This window comes from Cherax quadricarinatus, chromosome 41, assembly GCF_038502225.1.
Source record: "Cherax quadricarinatus isolate ZL_2023a chromosome 41, ASM3850222v1, whole genome shotgun sequence".
NCBI lineage: Eukaryota > Metazoa > Arthropoda > Malacostraca > Decapoda > Parastacidae > Cherax > Cherax quadricarinatus.
In genome coordinates, this window is record NC_091332.1 from 14,664,534 (window position 1) to 14,683,268 (window position 18,735).

Consider the following 18,735-nt stretch of genomic DNA (forward strand, 5'->3'; position numbering starts at 1 on the left):
TGGCAAGAGGCGTGGAGTTAAAAGATAAAGAATCACACAAAGTGGGAGTTGTCACAGTTGCTCTTTGCTGATGACACTGTGCTCTTGGGAGATTCTGAAGAGAAGTTGCAGAGATTGGTGGATGAATTTGGTAGGGTGTGCAAAAGAAGAAAATTGAAAGTGAATACAGGAAAGAGTAAGGTTATGAGGATAACAAAAAGATTAGGTGATGAAAGATTTTATATCAAATTGGAGGGAGAGAGTATGGAGGAGGTGAATGTATTCAGATATTTGGGAGTGGACGTGTCAGCGGATGGGTCTATGAAAGATGAGGTGAATCATAGAATTGATGAGGGGAAAAGGGTGAGTGGTGCACTTAGGAGTCTGTGGAGACAAAGAACTTTGTCCTTGGAGGCAAAGAGGGGAATGTATGAGAGTATAGTTTTACCAACGCTCTTATATGGGTGTGAAGCATGGGTGATGAATGTTGCAGCGAGGAGAAGGCTGGAGGCAGTGGAGATGTCATGTCTGAGAGCAATGTGTGGTGTGAATATAATGCAGAGAATTCGTAGTTTGGAAGTTAGGAGGAGGTGCGGGATTACCAAAACTGTTGTCCAGAGGGCTGAGGAAGGGTTGTTGAGGTGGTTCGGACATGTGGAGAGAATGGAGCGAAACAGAATAACTTCAAGAGTGTATCAGTCTGTAGTGGAAGGAAGGCGGGGTAGGGGTCGGCCTAGGTAAGGTTGGAGGGAGGGGGTAAAGGAGGTTTTGTGTGCGAGGGGCTTGGACTTCCAGCAGGCATGCGTGAGCGTGTTTGATAGGAGTGAATGGAGACAAATGGTTTTTAATACTTTACGTGCTGTTGGAGTGTGAGCAAAGTAACATTTATGAAGGGGTTCAGGGAAACCGGCAGGCCGGACTTGAGTCCTGGAGATGGGAAGTACAGTGCCTGCACTCTGAAGGAGGGGTGTTAATGTTGCAGTTTAAAAACTGTAGTGTAAAGCACCCTTCTGGCAAGACAGTGATGGAGTGAATGATGGTGAAAGTTTTTCTTTTTCGGGCCACCCTGCCTTGGTGGGAATCGGCCAGTGTGATAAAAAATTATTATTATATATATATATATATATATATATATATATATATATATATATATATATACACATTATATATATATATATATATATATATATATATATATATATATATATATATATATATATATAACAATACTGTGGTAGCCAAGGATTCGAACCCATGTTGTACTGGCCTACCTCATGGTAAGCGAGAACCACACGACGCTTTATACCACAGGACCACCCAACCCAACAAGAATGGCGCAGCCATCAGATCTAGCTGCTGCGCCGCCGTCCGAGGGTATACGGAGGTATATAATGTATGCAAGATAATCCAATATAGTCGAACAATGCAATTTATTTCCTCCTGTATTAAGCAATGCACAGTTTCATGTAAAGGATCCACTGCCCTTTCGAGACTGGTGTTTTTATGCTGGCGAAAAGCTCTTAATCATTGATATTGAAGTTATCTTCCAATTCCTTGGATCATGCCTTATTATCTCCCATTCTAAAGGCGCTTTGTGACCCCCCTTACCCACTAAGCGCTTCCCAATGAATATAATATTAGACAGTACACAGCGTCATGTATAGGCACTATAGCAATAAGATCAATCATACATTTCTGCCACCACGAAAAATAATCCAGCATAGGTGGTGGTTTTATGGATTAAAAATAAATACAACAGAGGTGCGTGCTATAAAGCTATCAGTAGTAATGTTTATGGTAGCATTGGAACCAGTGTTGCACTGTTAGTAAAATGTTAAAATTAGGATTGTTTTAGCGCATCTCCGTTATATTTGTCCAAGTTTATTTTGTTCATTTACCTGTTTTTATACTTGTCTAATATTTTCTAAGTTAAATCCGTTGCTTCGATTCTATCATGAAAAAATTTAACTCCATTTATAGCCTTATAATTAAAGTCTTCCACTTCAACGCTTCTGTTATGTCGCTCCTCTACGCTCGTTCAAAGAATGAAAATTTAAATTTTGTTAGCAGGCTCCATAATGAAGTTTTTTTTTTTTTTTCCTAACAGAGAAGCCTGCGTGAGCTCAGCCGAGAGCACTTGGATTCGATTCCAGAGTGAAACGGACGTACTTTATGTCTCTTAATTCCCGATGCCTTTATTCACCAGGCAGTAACAGGTACATATAAATTAGTTTGTTGTCGTGGGTTGCATCCTAAGAGACGAGAAGGAAGACCCCGACACAAATAAGCAATATTGCATAGTATTCTTGGGCTATCCTGGGTTAAAATCCTGAAGAATGTCTCCTGCTGCATAAAATATTCTCTTAAGGTCTTGACCAAGACTCGTATCTCACCGACACCTTGCCTTACTACCTTTCTCTTGTTTCTATCCATACCGGGTAGAGGTCTTGGGGTCTTTATCAAGACTATGTCGTATCTCAGGAATATTTTGTCTTACAGCCTCTCATTCTGCTTCTACGATTTTATGCTCCTTCATAAATTAAATGAGAATTTACATCAATTCTATTGTTGGACCACCAGACCTACAACACAAGTTCAAGTGAGGCCTCAGTAGGCCTACTCCAAGTTAATTGATAACATTCGGAAACCTGCTATTGATAACAAGCAATGCTCTCAGGCACTTCTCAATTTCAAGCTAAAAATTTTGAGATATTTATTGAAGAAAAGTGTTGATGCATTCAGACAGTTGAAAAACATCTTGATATGTATGCTAAATTGTCTTAAATATATTTCATATAACAGATTTAATTCTGATAATGCGAGAGTTTCCACCGTTTTCCCAAATTACATTTACTTTATCTTGAATTATAATTGTTGAAACATATTCATGGTTTAAATGGACTTCCATTCAGATATATAAATGTGGTAATCAGAGACGATCCAACTATTGTGCTATAAAAAAAAATTATGCCTTTCAACCAAATACTTAAAAACAGAGACTAACTTATCTAAAATTAACTATGTAATTTAGATTTCTATCAAATTTACTGTCAGCCTAAATTTTATTAGAATTATTTAAATCCAATGGAATATATTAATTCGTTTGTTTCATACTAATTTTCAAGAAGTTATTGCAACTATGAATTTACACGTTGCTTGTTTGGCAAAATGATCCAAGCTCTCAAATTCACCTTTAAAAGCATAACATAAAAGCATTCGTGGTTTAATAATTAAACAAGTTATTCCATCAATCCATCAGGAGTATATCGGCTGACAAAATGACTACATTTAATAAGTCATAACCACTGACACGATTATGCACGAATAATTAGCTATTAAAACAAACAAAAATCAGCCCTCGGGTTGCATTAGGAACAATATTTGAACCTATAAATAACTTTCAAAAACTATTTAGGTTGAGAGACCTCATCCCTATTGACCTGCAATCCATGTTCTTATGTGAAGAAGACACAGGAACATTATTAAGTCTTGACTTAATAAAACTACAGACACGTTGTCCCAATAAAAGCTTGGTTGTGTTATCTGTTTTTTCCACTCCCGTGGAAAGTATGTCATAGGGATCCACCTAGTCTGTATATGCAGTATAATTATTAGTCAGTAATGGGTGAGAATTACAAAGAACCAGGGTTCGAGCTTACAGAACACCTCAGTTGTTAAAACAGTTATTGTCGATTATTAGGGATCATAATCTTTATTCTTGGTTCAATATCATAGTACATCAACATATATGTGCCATTTGTATTTAAACTGAGAATTGTACTAACAATTCTCAATAGAAAATTTTGTAAATAATGTGACATCAAAGCTAACCACATTGATTTCACTGCTAGTAATTATGTTTTCATAATATACTCATTAGAGGATATATATATTATATATATACAATATATATAATATATATATATATATATATATATATATATATATATATATATATATATATATATATTACACACACTGACATGAAAGAGAAAGGTAGGGTTGAACAAGTCACGAGGAGAGATGGTCGGGGCATATGAAAGTATGGGCGAGCAAGGCAGAGGTGGACAGTGTACAAAAAGGTAGGTAAGGGTGGGCAAGGAAGGTTGAAGGCATTGACCAACATCACGACGCTGCTTATGGCTACATTGGCTGGCGTGAGGGTGCTTCTTCACATCGTCCACAGTGTCACGCCTCACTATATTACCTCTTATCGCCTTTCCTGCGTGTCCCACGCTCTCTTACCACATTATTTTCATTCAAGGCTCCTTCTTCGGTGCTCCGATAAGCTTTTTATAGTCTATTTCTTGCTCCCCCTCCCTCTTGCTACCAGTTAGTTCTTTATTACAGTGAATCTCCGTTGGGCATAATGTTCAAATATGTAAATAGACTACTTTATTGCTCAAAAATATTTTTAAATGGGTTATAATAACTTAATATATTGTAGAAACTAATGAAGAGTAATGTCTTCAAGCCTATAATTACAACATTGATGCCCTATTTAGAACAATACATCTAATTACGTAATAAAACGGATCACTTTGCTACGTGTATTTCACTTTTAAAACTAATTTTTACTCATATATATATACAAGTACAAATAATAAATCTCCTTAACTCCTTAAAAATACGAGCTACCAAACCAGTGAATACTATTTATAAAACTTGTACTGTATTCTTCAGACTAGAATACTATTGTACACTGACAGCTCCATTTAATGTAAACAAAAACTGTAGATCTGGAGAAGATATAGGTAACTTCCACTTCCTGTATAAATCAAACTAATACATTACCTTAGATCCCTCAGATGTGCTGAGGTGACACACAATGTTATTTATATACACAAAATAGAAAGATTGTTTAAATCTGCACACTGAAATTACTTAAGATAGTGGGGAAACATGGTAAGCTACATAAAACAACTCGTGAAAAAGAAGGGTACAATAAGTTCATGAAGATAATTCAAAACCACAAAGTAAGAATTTTAAACGCCTTTACATCCAACATAATTACCAGCAGACCCCCGAGTGACTTCAAGATGAAACTTCTTAAGCTCTTGAAAGAAATTCCGGAGCATGGCTGCGGTGATTAAATGAAACTGTAGTGGCACCAACAGCCTGACTAATCAGGCTGCCATCAGAGAAGCCTGTTTGGGAGTGGGCTTTAGGGGTAATTATCAACAGAACAATCTACAATAAAATTTCAGGTACAGGTAAAACGTACTGTAATCTGAACTAAAATTTATGTAATTATTGATTCAATAAATATAATATTTTTGTTTTACTCCGTAACAATAAATTTTCATATTAAAGGATTACGATGACCCACGTCTATAAATATTGAAACAATAAAAGTTTTCGTTTGTATAAAGTTCAAATATCTTCCGTCTGCCCTCTGGTTGGACTTACATCTGGAATAAATAGAACATGAAACTCTTTCCCGTGGCTCTGGCAGAATTCCTCTTGACTTTGTTTTTGGAGTAATATTTTGTTATGTCTGTAGATAATTTTGTTCTATTTTACACATTTTTCTGAATATATAAATTATAATATGAACAAGCTCATTATAATTCGTCATACAGGGCATATACAATGAGAGGTGTGTTTCTCTCAGAATAAAGTATATATATGCTGAGTTTACTTGAATCTCTAGTTTAGGGATTATAGTAGTCTTGTCTGGTGTGGAACATGTTACCGAGTAGCCTTAATGACTTGTAGTGGACAGGCTTTTAACCCCATTAACCAACCAAATCTTGTTGTCCAACTCATTAACTACTGACTAATTTTTTCTTATAAGCGGTGATGTTAATCTCACTATGAATGAGTTTTTAAATGTTTATTTAATCAGTGGCTACTGTACCTAAAATTTCTATTCATATGTGTAGAAGAAAATATTAAAATTTGATGACCGAAAACCGTAGGTTTACACAAGTTATTATCCAGTGTATACACAAAGCCCTTCTAATTTTTTTTTTTTCACAAGAACATAACATACAAAAATATGGCTTTCTACATATGATAACTGAACTACTAGAGTTTTCATACAGCTTCAAGATTTTATGTTCTATACAGCCTCAACATGTGTACCACAAGTCGCCCATGACGCATTAGTCGATATAACGAAACAGAATGTATGCCGTCTGCTATGTAAGTGAAGAATGAAATGGTTATAATCATAACCATAATTTTTAACTGGGCGGACCGGTAAGCCAACGGAAGGCCTCTGTCAGATGACCAGAAGCTCCAGCGGCGGGTCATCATATGACAGAGCCGCGTCAAGAAACATTTGTTCTATTTTCTGACAAATCTTACCTAACGTAACCTAGGTGAGAACAACCCAGGGTGTTGTAGAGTGAACTGAAGGTAAACCTATGCCCGCCGACAGACGGCAGAATCAGCCTAGTAGCATGGCGTGAAATGTAAGGGTGGCCTGACGCGAAATACAAAATCCAACAGGGACTGCAATGATACCTCAGCTCAGTGCATGTATTGGCCAACTTATCAGATGTGACTTTTCCGATGCCATCATTTATTTTGGCACGAAGTGTTTTAATATCAGCTACTGTCATCTGGAAATTATAATCCTTCGCAAAGTCCCATGAGAAGTTTAAAGGCATCATATCAAGGGAAACTTCGGGATATGGAACATCTGATGATCACGAGCAGTCCTCTACCAGAGAACTATATTGTTCTAATTACACCATCGTATGCATAGAATTTTTTATATTTTTGCCATATTGTACTATATTTTTTTTAAATCGGAAAAGTATTTTAATCAATGATGCGGTTAGCTTTTTTCCTCTTCTTTTTCTGTCTTCTTCATCTTATCATTATCACAAAAAAATTTTTAACACAATTATTTAACCTGTCGTCAGACAAAGGTTCCTTTCTTCCTCTTCCTTCTTTCTCCCCCCCCCCCTCATCCTCCGCCTCTGTTTCTTGTGTCATTCCTCTCACAGAGTCATCATAGCCGCTCCAGCACATGCTGATGCACCCAACCTCTTATTACGTCTCCTAATTCCAGTCTTTATTCCTTCCTCGTTTTCCCCTAATTCAGGTGCATCATGCGAATGAGGGAGGGAGGGAAGGCGGAAGATTAGGGAGGGTGATAGGTAGGGGGATGTAGGGAAGGACGTAGGGGATGAAAGAGGGAGAGAGAAGGAATGAGATTATGTCAAACGCTAGTCTCCCTCGTCGTCCTTCTCTCCCTTTGGGTCCTATTTCTTCTACCACTCCTTTTCCTCTTTCCTTTCTCTCTTCTCCCCGTCCTCGTTCTTTTTTTCTCTCCATTCCTCTTCTTGTACTATCTCTTCCCCCTTTTGAGTCTCCCTGTATAGTACGTTCTACCCCATCTCATTCCTCTTTTCTCCCCTCTCCCTTACAGGTCTTCCCCTCACGACCCTATCCTTTCCTCCCACTTTCTCTACATCGCTCCCTTTTATATTTCTCTCCCCTGTTTACCAATATTTTCAATTCCAGTCCTCATGTATGTAATCCATTCACTAAGATGGAACACGACAGTGAAACCACAGCTAGCTTTTGGTCCCACTACATAACTATCATAGTACAGAGTAGGAGCACACTGCTACTGTTCCCACTACGTAACTATCATAAAGTATAACGTAGCGCACGCACACTATATATATATATATATATATATATATATATATATATATATATATATATATATATATATATATATATATATATACAGACACGTGTTCCTCTAACAATGTCATGGTCCGTTAATATATGTATATGAATGTGTGTGTATGTGTATTTGTAAATGTAAGTGTATGCCTATGTATGTGTACATGTGTATTGGTATTACCAATGTATTATGAGAATCTTTGTGAATGTGTAGCACTGTATTTAATGGTAGGGTATTTGGCGTCATTATGTATAGTGTATTTCCTCAACGTGGACTGGAGTAGTGCTAGTGCTCATTACTTTATCATAAACTGTACCATAATTAGTATGGTATATCTAAACTATGGTCAAGTAACGGTATGTTACGAGTACAGGTTTCTTGTAAAGCTGGTAGATTATTCTACGGAGTTCTGTAAGGAATCTCCCTAAGTAATTGACCAGTATTTCAGATCGCCCTTTTCTTGTAACAAAGTATTGGAACAATGTATGACCTAGTTATCCTTTTAGATAATCAGTACAGTGATAAAGGTATAATTTCAACAAGGAAACAAAATCCAACAAATATAAAATCAACCCCTATGTGTATTTGTTGAAGTATTTAAGACAATACTTTCTTCTACTCTTATCAATTTATATACAAGAATACTAAAAGGTGTCTTATTACTGAAGGTACAAGATTGACGATTACCTTCGTAAATATTTTACTTTAAGGTAACTCAAAGTCATGAATTTACAAAGAAGTTATAAATACATAATAAGTACAATAGAAGTAACACATTATCCATACAAGAACGGATCTTCCGATATAGCTAGTGATTCTAAATCCCCAACTCAAATTAAGAGTTTGTAACACAAACTTTTTCGTCATGATCAATGAAATGAAAGTAGTGACCGTAAATATTGACCCTTTTATAGACTACCGAATCTTGGCTCAACACACATTATTACAGTCTACATCTTATCGTAGTTGTATTCAAAATTAAGATTTATGTTCTATAGTTAATGAAATAGACACTTAAAATGTCTGAAAGACATACCTCTTAAGAGACAGCGCAGATGACCAAGTCTGTTAATAACTGTTTTTCCACCAATACACAGAGTAAACCAGGAGACACCAACGACACCGTTTCTTAAAGAAACTTGAAACTACCAGACAACCAGAGGAGAGAGAGATATGTTTACTGTGCTCAGGGCTGGACAAGACTCCTTGAATCCAAGTCCACTAACCTAACATCAGGTCGGATCACGTGACTCAGCAGTGAGCTAGACCCTAAACCAACTAACAGTAGTTGGCATGATGGTTTCCCACCGTCAGTAGTTTGTGCTCCTCATTTAACACAAGAAACACATCCTACCCATTTACACAGATAATAATAATAATAATAGTAATGATAACTGATGAGACGGATAATAATATAAAGCAAAACCCCTTCATTTTAGCTATTATTGAAGATATTCGCGATATAATATTAAGTGAGAGTTACGCTACACTCTTACAGTATTTAAATACAACATTGGGCCCCATACACTGGGCGCAACAGAATGGTATATCTAAACTGTGATCATGTAACTATGTTTAGGTATGTCTTGTGTATATCAAGTGTAAATATATGGCAGTGCTGATACTTGTTTATAAATCGTATTACAAACGTAGTAATGATACGTTCATTTCTGTTTAATTAAATGTGTTGTTGATATTATGCTTAGCCACACCGAAGTGGAGATAGTTTTAACTTGTGGGGGGGGGGGGGTAGAAGTGTAAGATGCATTGTGTTAGCACCGTTGTATTATGAAACTCTTTGGGATTGTATAGCACTGTGTATTTAGAGGTATGGTGTAGGTTGTGTTGTGTAGAGTAGCAGCGCACTGCTGGTGTTCCAACTACGTAATTTTTTATATAGTGTACTGTAGAGTAGCAGCGCATTGCGAATGTATACAGGTTTCTTTTAAATAAAGAAATACATTTTCTTTACCTTTCTCCTCCTCCACCTCTTCCTTTTCACTTCTCTCCCCCTTCACCTCTCCTCTCCCCCACCATCTTTCCTCCTTTCTTTCCATAGCTATATAATTCTAAGTTATTTATACACTTAATCCACGCCACGTTGACTACTATAATTATCATACTTTACATAATTCTCATTTATTGGACTGCTATTCATTACTGGTTTCTTTATAATTACCGTCCCCTCTTATTGCTGTGTTTGTGGACTTCCCCTCTCTGTGATCATGGACAGAGGGGAGCTGGGTCGCGTCCTCTCCCTATTATGTTTCATTGTCTCCCCAAGTCCCCCTTCTTACCTATCTCCCCCTATTTTCCCTTGTCAACTTTCCCCACCCCCCATTCTGTCTTCTTACCTTTCTCCCATTCTTTCTTATCTACATTTCTCCTTGCTTCCTTTTAGCCTACATTTCCCCTATTTTCCCTTCTTACCTATCTTCCATATTCTCCCTCCTTATCTATTTTTCGCCATTATTCTTTTTTCTCCCATTCTCCCTGTTTACATTTTTTCCTTACTCAAAGCTTTCTTTTATTTAACTGAGCACTATCTTCACCCTTGTCCCTCCCCCAACGCTTCCCTCTCAATTCGCCTCACGCCACCCTCATCTCACACTCGTTCCCCCCTCTTTCCCTCATTATCTTACTCGCTGTTTTCTTGGGTTGAGTCATAGCTCCTGACCTCACCTCTGTACTGCTGTTAACCAGCTTTACTGATTCCTAACCTCCAGGGCTTGATCATCGTCTGTACTTAAATCTGTATTTTATTATCTCCACCACCTCTCCAACAAATTTACTCCTTTTACACACCATCATGAAAGTGTGAAAGTATTTCTTAGCGTTTCAGCGGCTCAGCAACTTATTTAGCGTTCATCTATGGTCTCTGACTTCCTTAACATTTCCAACAGCCTCTTCCTATCAACTTTGTCCAGCTTCCTTACGTGCTATCTCTCGGGAATATGACATTTGTTATGCGAGATATAATCTCATTTCTTATTATTCTTCCAAGTTTTCTTTACTGTGGTTACTGTGCTCAGTAATAATCCACATAAAGAGGATCCCAGAAGGGGATCGAAATATACAGATCAATTAATCTCCTTGGTTTCTGTCTCCATGTGGGTTATTATTGAGTACTGACAAGTGTTCATTGCATTTTAGTTACTCATGGTTACTTTATCTCTTTTGCTTCGTACATTCTCTCTAGCTCCCAGCTCTTGCTTGTAATGTAATCTTTTGTTTGTATACTATACCTTTATCCCTCTTTTGTTTATCTTTTATTTATTGAGCTCGCACTTGTCTGGTATGGGGAGTGAGTGCTTGGTGTATAAGGTAGTTGCGTGTTGATCTGTAATAGTTGGTACCCATATTATGGTGCGGGTCTTCTGGTGCTCACGCTAGTGCACGTACACGACTGTACTCAACCACATACATGTGATGTATAGTCTTTGGTTATATAATCAGCCATGTACAAGTGACGTATAGTCCTTACAATAGTCATATAATCAATAATGTAGTCCTTGGCAGTATAATCATCCACGTACAAGTGACGTGTAGTCTCTGGTAGCATAACCAACTACGTACATAAGACATGAGGTCCCCTGGTCATATGGCATCACCATAATTACATGTTCAATAATTAACAAATAAATAACCTGAGATTACTGGTCTGTTATCCCCGACTGTGCTGGATGCTGTATTAGAAGCACGAGTTCTAAACCTGGGGGATATCATTCAGCATTGTGTGGTGGTCATTCAGTGTTGTGTGGTGGTCATTCAGTGCTGTGTGGTGGTAATTCAGTGTTGTGTGGTGGTCATTCAGTGTTGTGTGGTGGTCATTCAGTGCTGTGTGGTAGTCATTCTGTATTAGTGGTGGTCATTCCGTACTGTGTGATAGTCATTCAGTGCTGTGTGATAGTCATTCAGTGATGTGTGGTGGTCATTCAATATTGTGTGGCAGTCATTCAGTGCTGTGTGGTGGTCATTCAGTGCTGTGTGGTGGTCATTCAGTGTTGTGTGGTGGTCATTCAGTGCTGTGTGATAGTCATTCAGTGCTGTGTGATAGTCATTCAGTGCTGTGTGATAGTCATTCAGTGTTGTGTGATCATTCAGTGCTGTGTGATAGTCATTCAGTGCTGTGTGGTGATCATTCAGTGCTGTGTGGTGGTCATTCAGTGCTGTGTGGTAGTCATTCAGTGCTGTGTTGTGGTCAGTCAGTGCTGTGTGGTGGTCATTCAGTGCTGTGTGGTGGTCATTCAGTGCTGTGTTGTGGTCAGTCAGTGCTGTGTGGTGGTCAGTCAGTGCTGTGTGGTAGTCATTCAGTGCTGTGTTGTGGTGAGTCAGTGCTGTGTGGCGGTCATTCAGTGCTGTGTAGTAGATATTTAGCAGTATCGTGTCTGTATCTGCCTCCTAGTATTTTTTTTTTAACTATTCACTTAACATCATCAGTCAACAAATATAAAAAAGGCACAATATTGTGACTGGAACAATACACAAATAACCCGCACATAGGAGAGAGGAGCTTATGACAACGTTTCGGTGTGACTTTATAAATGATCTAAGTTGGACCAAAACGTCGTCGTAAACTCCTCTCTCTTATGTGTGAGTTATTTGTGTATCATCAGTCAACCACTGTATTAGTCAGATTGTCTCTTACCATTCATAACTACCTATCTTCTAATGTTCTGATGGGAAGAACACGAACATTCATAACTGTCTTCTAATCTGTTCTGATGGGAAGAATACGAAGATTCATAACTACCTGTCTTCTATACATCACATACATGTGATGTATAGTCTTTGGTTATATAATCAGCCATGTACAAGTGACGTATAGTCCTAACAATAGTCATATAATCAATAATGTAGTCCTTGGCAGTATAATCAACCACGTATATGAGAGGTGCAATAGTCCTGGCAGTATAATCATCCACGTACAAGTGACGTGTAATCCCTGGTAGCATAACCAACTACGTACATAAGACATGAGGTCCCCTGGTCATATGGCATCACCATAATTACATGTTCAATAATTAACAAATAAATAACCTGAGATTACTGGTCTATTATCCCCGACTGTGCTGGATGCTCTATTAGATGCATGAGTTCTAAACCTGGGGGATATCATTCAGCATTGTGCGGTGGTCATTCAGTGTTGTGTGGTGGTCATTCAGTGCTGTGTGGTGGTCATTCAGTGCTGTGTGGTGGTCATTCAGTGCTGTGTGGTAGTCATTCAGCATTAGTGGTGGTCATTCAGTACTGTGTGATAGTCATTCAGTGCTGTGTGATAGTAATTCAGTGCTGTGTGGTGGTCATTCAATATTGTGTGGCAGTCATTCAGTGTTGTGTGGTGGTCATTCAGTGCTGTGTGGTAGTCATTCAGTGTTGTGTGGTGGTCATTCAGTGCTGTGTGGTGGTCATTCAGTGCTGTGTGGTAGTCATTCAGTGTTGTGTGGTGGTCATTCAGTGCTGTGTGATAGTCATTCAGTGCTGTGTGATAGTCATTCAGTGCTGTGTGGTGGTCATTCAGTGCTGTGTGATAGTCATTCAGTGCTGTGTGATAGTCATTCAGTGCTGTATGATAATCATTCAGTGGTGTGTGGTGATCATTCAGTGGTGTGTGATAGTCATTCAGTGCTGTGTGGTGGTCATTCAGTGCTGTGTGGTGGTCATTCAGTGTTGTGTGGTGGTCATTCAGTGCTGTGTGGTAGTCATTCAGTGCTGTGTTGTGGTCAGTCAGTGCTGTGTGGTGGTCAGTCAATGCTGTGTGGTGGTCAGTCAGTGCTGTGTGGTGGTCAGTCAGTGCTGTGTGGTGGTCATTCAGTGCTGTGTTGTGGTCAGTCAGTGCTGTGTGGTGGTCATTCAGTGCTGTGTTGTGGTCAGTCAGTGCTGTGTTGTGGTCAGTCAGTGCTATGTGGTGGTCAGTCAGTGCTGTGTGGTGGTCAATCAGTGCTGTGTGGTGGTCAGTCAGTGCTGTATGGTGGTCATTCAGTGCTGTGTGGTGGTCAGTCAGTGCTGTGTGGTGGTCAGTCAGTGCTGTGTGGTGGTCAGTCAGTGCTGTGTGGTGGTCAGTCAGTGCTGTATGGTGGTCATTCAGTGCTGTGTGGTGGTCAGTCAGTGTTGTGTGGTGGTCAGTCAGTGCTGTGTGGTGGTCAGTCAGTGCTGTGTGGTGGTCAGTCAGTGCTGTGTGGTGGTCAGTCAGTGCTGTGTGGTGGTCAGTCAGTGCTGTGTGGTGGTCAGTCAGTGCTGTATGGTGGTCATTCAGTGCTGTGTAGTGGTCAGTCAGTGCTGTGTGGTGGTCAGTCAGTGCTGTATGGTGGTCATTCAGTGCTGTGTGGTGGTCAGTCAGTGCTGTGTGGTGGTCAGTCAGTGCTGTGTGGTGGTCAGTCAGTGCTGTGTGGTGGTCATTCAGTGCTGTGTGGTGGTCAGTCAGTGCTGTGTGGTGGTCAGTCAGTGCTGTGTGGTGGTCAGTCAGTGCTGTGTGGTGGTCATTCAGTGCTGTGTAGTAGATATTTAGCAGTATCGTGTCTGTATCTGCCTCCTAGTATTTTTTTTTTAACTATTCACTTAACATCATCAGTCAACAAATACCAAAAAGGCACAATATTGTGACTGGAACAATACACAAATAACCCGCACATAGGAGAGAGGAGCTTACGACAACGTTTCGGTGTTATTTTATAAATGATCTAAGTTGGAGCAAAACGTCGTCGTAAACTCCTCTCTCTTATGTGTGAGTTTTTTTTTATATTTTATTTAAAACATCATAAATTACAAGGTAGTATAAAATATTAAATACCACAATAATACAGGATCTGGACAAGATTACGAAGAATTATATCACAAGTGCAAGAGAAAAAAATTTGAAACACGCAAAATACATACACACCATGCACTGACACACATTATACAAAATTATAATATATCTGACACATACACACAAAACTGTTGGAGGGAGACCCCCCCCCCCATGAAAACTCATCTATAAATACACCCACATCATTCGCACACGTATTGATCACAGCAGTGATCAAACATAAATTTTTGTAACTTTATATATACATGCAACTGATTATGAGATTTAACTTAAGAACAAAGTCTGGTAATTATCCGTCAACATTACTCTATAACAAAAATAAGCATTACACAAAATTGCATAAGCGTATAAAGCATCAACAACTGCAAGATTTTTACAGCATACGTTGCATCAGCAACGAAACTTAATAACATTACAAACGTGATGGAAAGCAAATTATGTAAAAACAAATATATACCCCATCTAAGAGGAAAGAAATTCCCTACAAAATTACAATAAAAAAATGCGAAAATACATACCAGAAAAATTATCTTTGCAAAAACTGGTAGACTAACATGGACAGTGACTTCTATAACTCTCTTTTAATCACAAGGACCTATTTTATACAAATCTTGGGCTAATCAAAATCTTGCACACAAAACTTACATGTCAACACAGCACCACTCAGTACATACCTTCCCGACCCTCACATTCCTTCGCAAGTCCTTTACCTCATACACTCTCCCTCCGAAAAACTAATGGCAACCCGCTTATAAAGGAAACCAGTCCTTTACGTATAATTAGCTCGCCAACTGAATGAGGCCATTGACCGTAAGTTTGCAGTAGGTCTCCGGAAAACGTGCCCTCCACTGTCCCCCGTAAATAAGTTTGTTTCTGCAAACCGTTTATGTGTGAGTTATTTGTGTATCATCAGCCAACCACTGTATTAGTCAGATTGTCTCTTAGCATTCATAACTACCTATCTTCTAATGTTCTGATGGGAAGAACACGAACATTCATAACTGTCTTCTAATCTGTTCTGATGGGAAGAACACGAAGATTCATAACTACCTGTCTTCTAATCTGTCCTGATGGGAAGAATACGAATATTCATAACTACCTGTCTTCTAATCTGTTCTGATGGGATGAATACGAACATTTTATGATAAACAATTATTAGTGCAGCTGAGAAAAATGACCTCATATGAGGGTCCTACAGCTTCTAGGAAGGGAAGTAATCATGTTGGAGCAAAGGAACGGGAGGACAGGTCCACTTCTTTGGAGCAAGAACCCTTCACCGGCATCTAGGTGCTTTTCTTGAGCGACAGTGAAGCCCATCTACTACACGAGGGTTATCAAAGTTTCATGTCACCTGTGCATCACCAGTCACGGCAACTTTAATCTCTAATACAGGGATTAAAGTTAACTCTATCTCTACACATAGTGATATATACCCTCGAAATGTACACGAACTGCTGCTACTCCCAGTGAGATAAGATAAGATTTCGTTCGGATTTTTAACCCCGGGGGGTTAGCCACCCAGGATAACCCAAGAAAGTCAGTGCGTCATCGAGGACTGTCTAACTTATTTCCATTGGGGTCCTTAATCTTGTCCCCCAGGATGCGACCCACACCAGTCGACCAACACCCAGGTACCTATTTGCTGCTAGGTGAACAGGACAACAGGTGTAAGGAAACGTGTCGAAATGTTTCCACCCGCCGGGAATCGAACCCGGGCCCTCAGTGTGTGAAGCGGGAGCTTTAGCCACCAGGCCACCGGGCCACCGGTGCATACTCATCAAAAGAAATATACTTATCAGAATATGTACTCTAGGAGTGTATGAAAGTACTGGTATCGCTGAATATCAACTACTTTTGATGGTATCGGTATAAGCCTAAAATTGAGAATCGGTATTGATATCAACAAAAATTTTGGTATCACCCTATCACTAATATACAATGTTAAAATAGGGCTTTGAACTCTGAAAGCAAATACATTGAGAGATACACACCTCTCTATGTATACACCCTCAAAACCAATACCTGAGTACTGATGAAAATCCGATAAAAAATAAAAAATACCACACAACCAAATTGAGAACGTTTACACAATTATCGTGTCGTATCGAGTAAGACTTTCACCCGTTTGGGGATAGGAGTGCGAGGCTAAACTTGATTACTGCAACGGTAATAACATCACCTGTGCCCGCCTCCGCTCTATTAAATGCTTTTGCCTTTTTTTGGGGGGGATGCGGGGGGATGGGGGGGGCGTACGTCGTTGTGTGCCTCTCTTCCCACCGCAGTGCAGGAAAGGGTTAGCGATCTACGTTACATTGCGTCTCTTTCCTCCATTTATTCAGCTGTTCGTCTTTTGATTTACTCAACCGTTCGTTTATTAATTTATTAATCGGGTCATTCATCTGTTCATCAACTGTTTATGCGTCTACTAATTTGTTCATCTGCAGATTTTTGTCATCCGTTCGTATGTTGGTTCATTCGTTGGTTCGTATGTTTACCTGGAGAGAGTTCCGGGGGTCAACGCCCCCGCGGCCCGGTCTGTGACCAGGCCTCCTGGTGGATCAGAGCCTGATCAACCAGGCTGTTGCTGCTGGCTGCACACAAACCAACGTACGAGCCACAGCCCGGCTGGTCAGGAACCGACTTTAGGTGCTTGTCCAGTGCCAGCTTGAAGACTGCCAGGGGTCTGTTGGTAATACCCCTTATGTATGCTGGGAGGCAGTTGAACAGTCTCGGGCCCCTGACACTTATTGTATGGTCTCTTAACGTGCTAGTGACACCCCTGCTTTTCATTGGGGGGATGGTGCATCGTCTGCCAAGTCTTTTGTTTTCGTAGTGAGTGATTTTCGTGTGCAAGTTCGGTACTAGTCCCTCTAGGATTTTCCAGGTGTATATAATCATGTATCTCTCCCGCCTGCGTTCCAGGGAATACAGGTTTAGGAACCTCAAGCGCTCCCAGTAATTGAGGTGTTTTATCTCCGTTATGCGTGCCGTGAAGGTTCTCTGTACATTTTCTAGGTCAGCAATTTCACCTGCCTTGAAAGGTTCTGTTAGTGTGCAGCAATATTCCAGCCTAGATAGAACAAGTGACCTGAAGAGTGTCATCATGGGCTTGGCCTCCCTAGTTTTGAAGGTTCTCATTATCCATTATGTATATTCATTCATCCATTTGTCTATACTTATTCACACTCGTCTGATGATATATTCATCCATTCGTCTGTTGATTCGTACATCAGGTCGTCAGTTGATTTATTCGTCCGTTCCTAATGAAGGGAGGTTCCTTGATGCTTGCGAGGGGTTCTTGATATAAAGAATTAAACCTGTTTTCCCCTTTCTTGGATCAAGAGCACTTCACCCTCGCTCCAGCTGGTGCCAGCGACGCAGAATAATGCTACTGGCCTTTTATCTTATAGTGTTTTTTCTGTCACTTATTTTAACCCCATTATCCCTTCAAGTGGGGCGCCATGATACGGGTGAAGGGCGCCTCACCCAAGGAACTAGAGCTACCCTTGTCAATGGATCAAACAGAATTACCTCCCATTCCCTAGGTGCAGTTATATAAGTTACTACGTGTTCGCTGAATAATAATAATAATAATAATAATAATAATAATAATAATAATAATATAGCCGGACTTGAATCCTGGAAATGGGAAGTACAGTGCCTTCACTCGAAAGGAGGGGTTCGGGATATTGGCAGTTTGGAGGGATATGTTGTGTATCTTTATACGTATATGCTTCTAAACTGTTGTGTTCTGAGCACTCTGCAAAAACAGTGATTATGTGTGAGTGCGGTGAAAGTGTTAAATGATGATGAAAGTATTTTCTTTTTGGGTCACCTTGCCTCGGTGGGAGACGGCCTTGTTAAATAATAATAATAATAATAATAATAATAATAATAATAATAATAATAATAATATGTACGTCAATGTAAAATTATAAAAAAATATCATACCCTAGGGGAGGTTCCTTTATGCTGGTGAGGGGCTCTTAATCCAAGGAATTGGACCTGTGCTCCAATTCCTTGAACTTAATCTGAATGCCGTCCATTGCTGCAGGTGCAGTATAACTTCTAAGGATTTAGTGTTCTTCAATGAACGTAATAATAATAATAATAATAATATTTGCATCATACTGCAGGTTATACTTATACCTGTATATTCAAATATAAACTTGACGCGGCACAAACAAACGAGAGCTCGCGGCGGGGGAAAAAAAATGCAGGTTTGGATGAATGGAGAGGGAAAATGTCGATCAGGGAGGCAGGGAGGTGACGTGTGAATAATGACCCTACGTTTGCT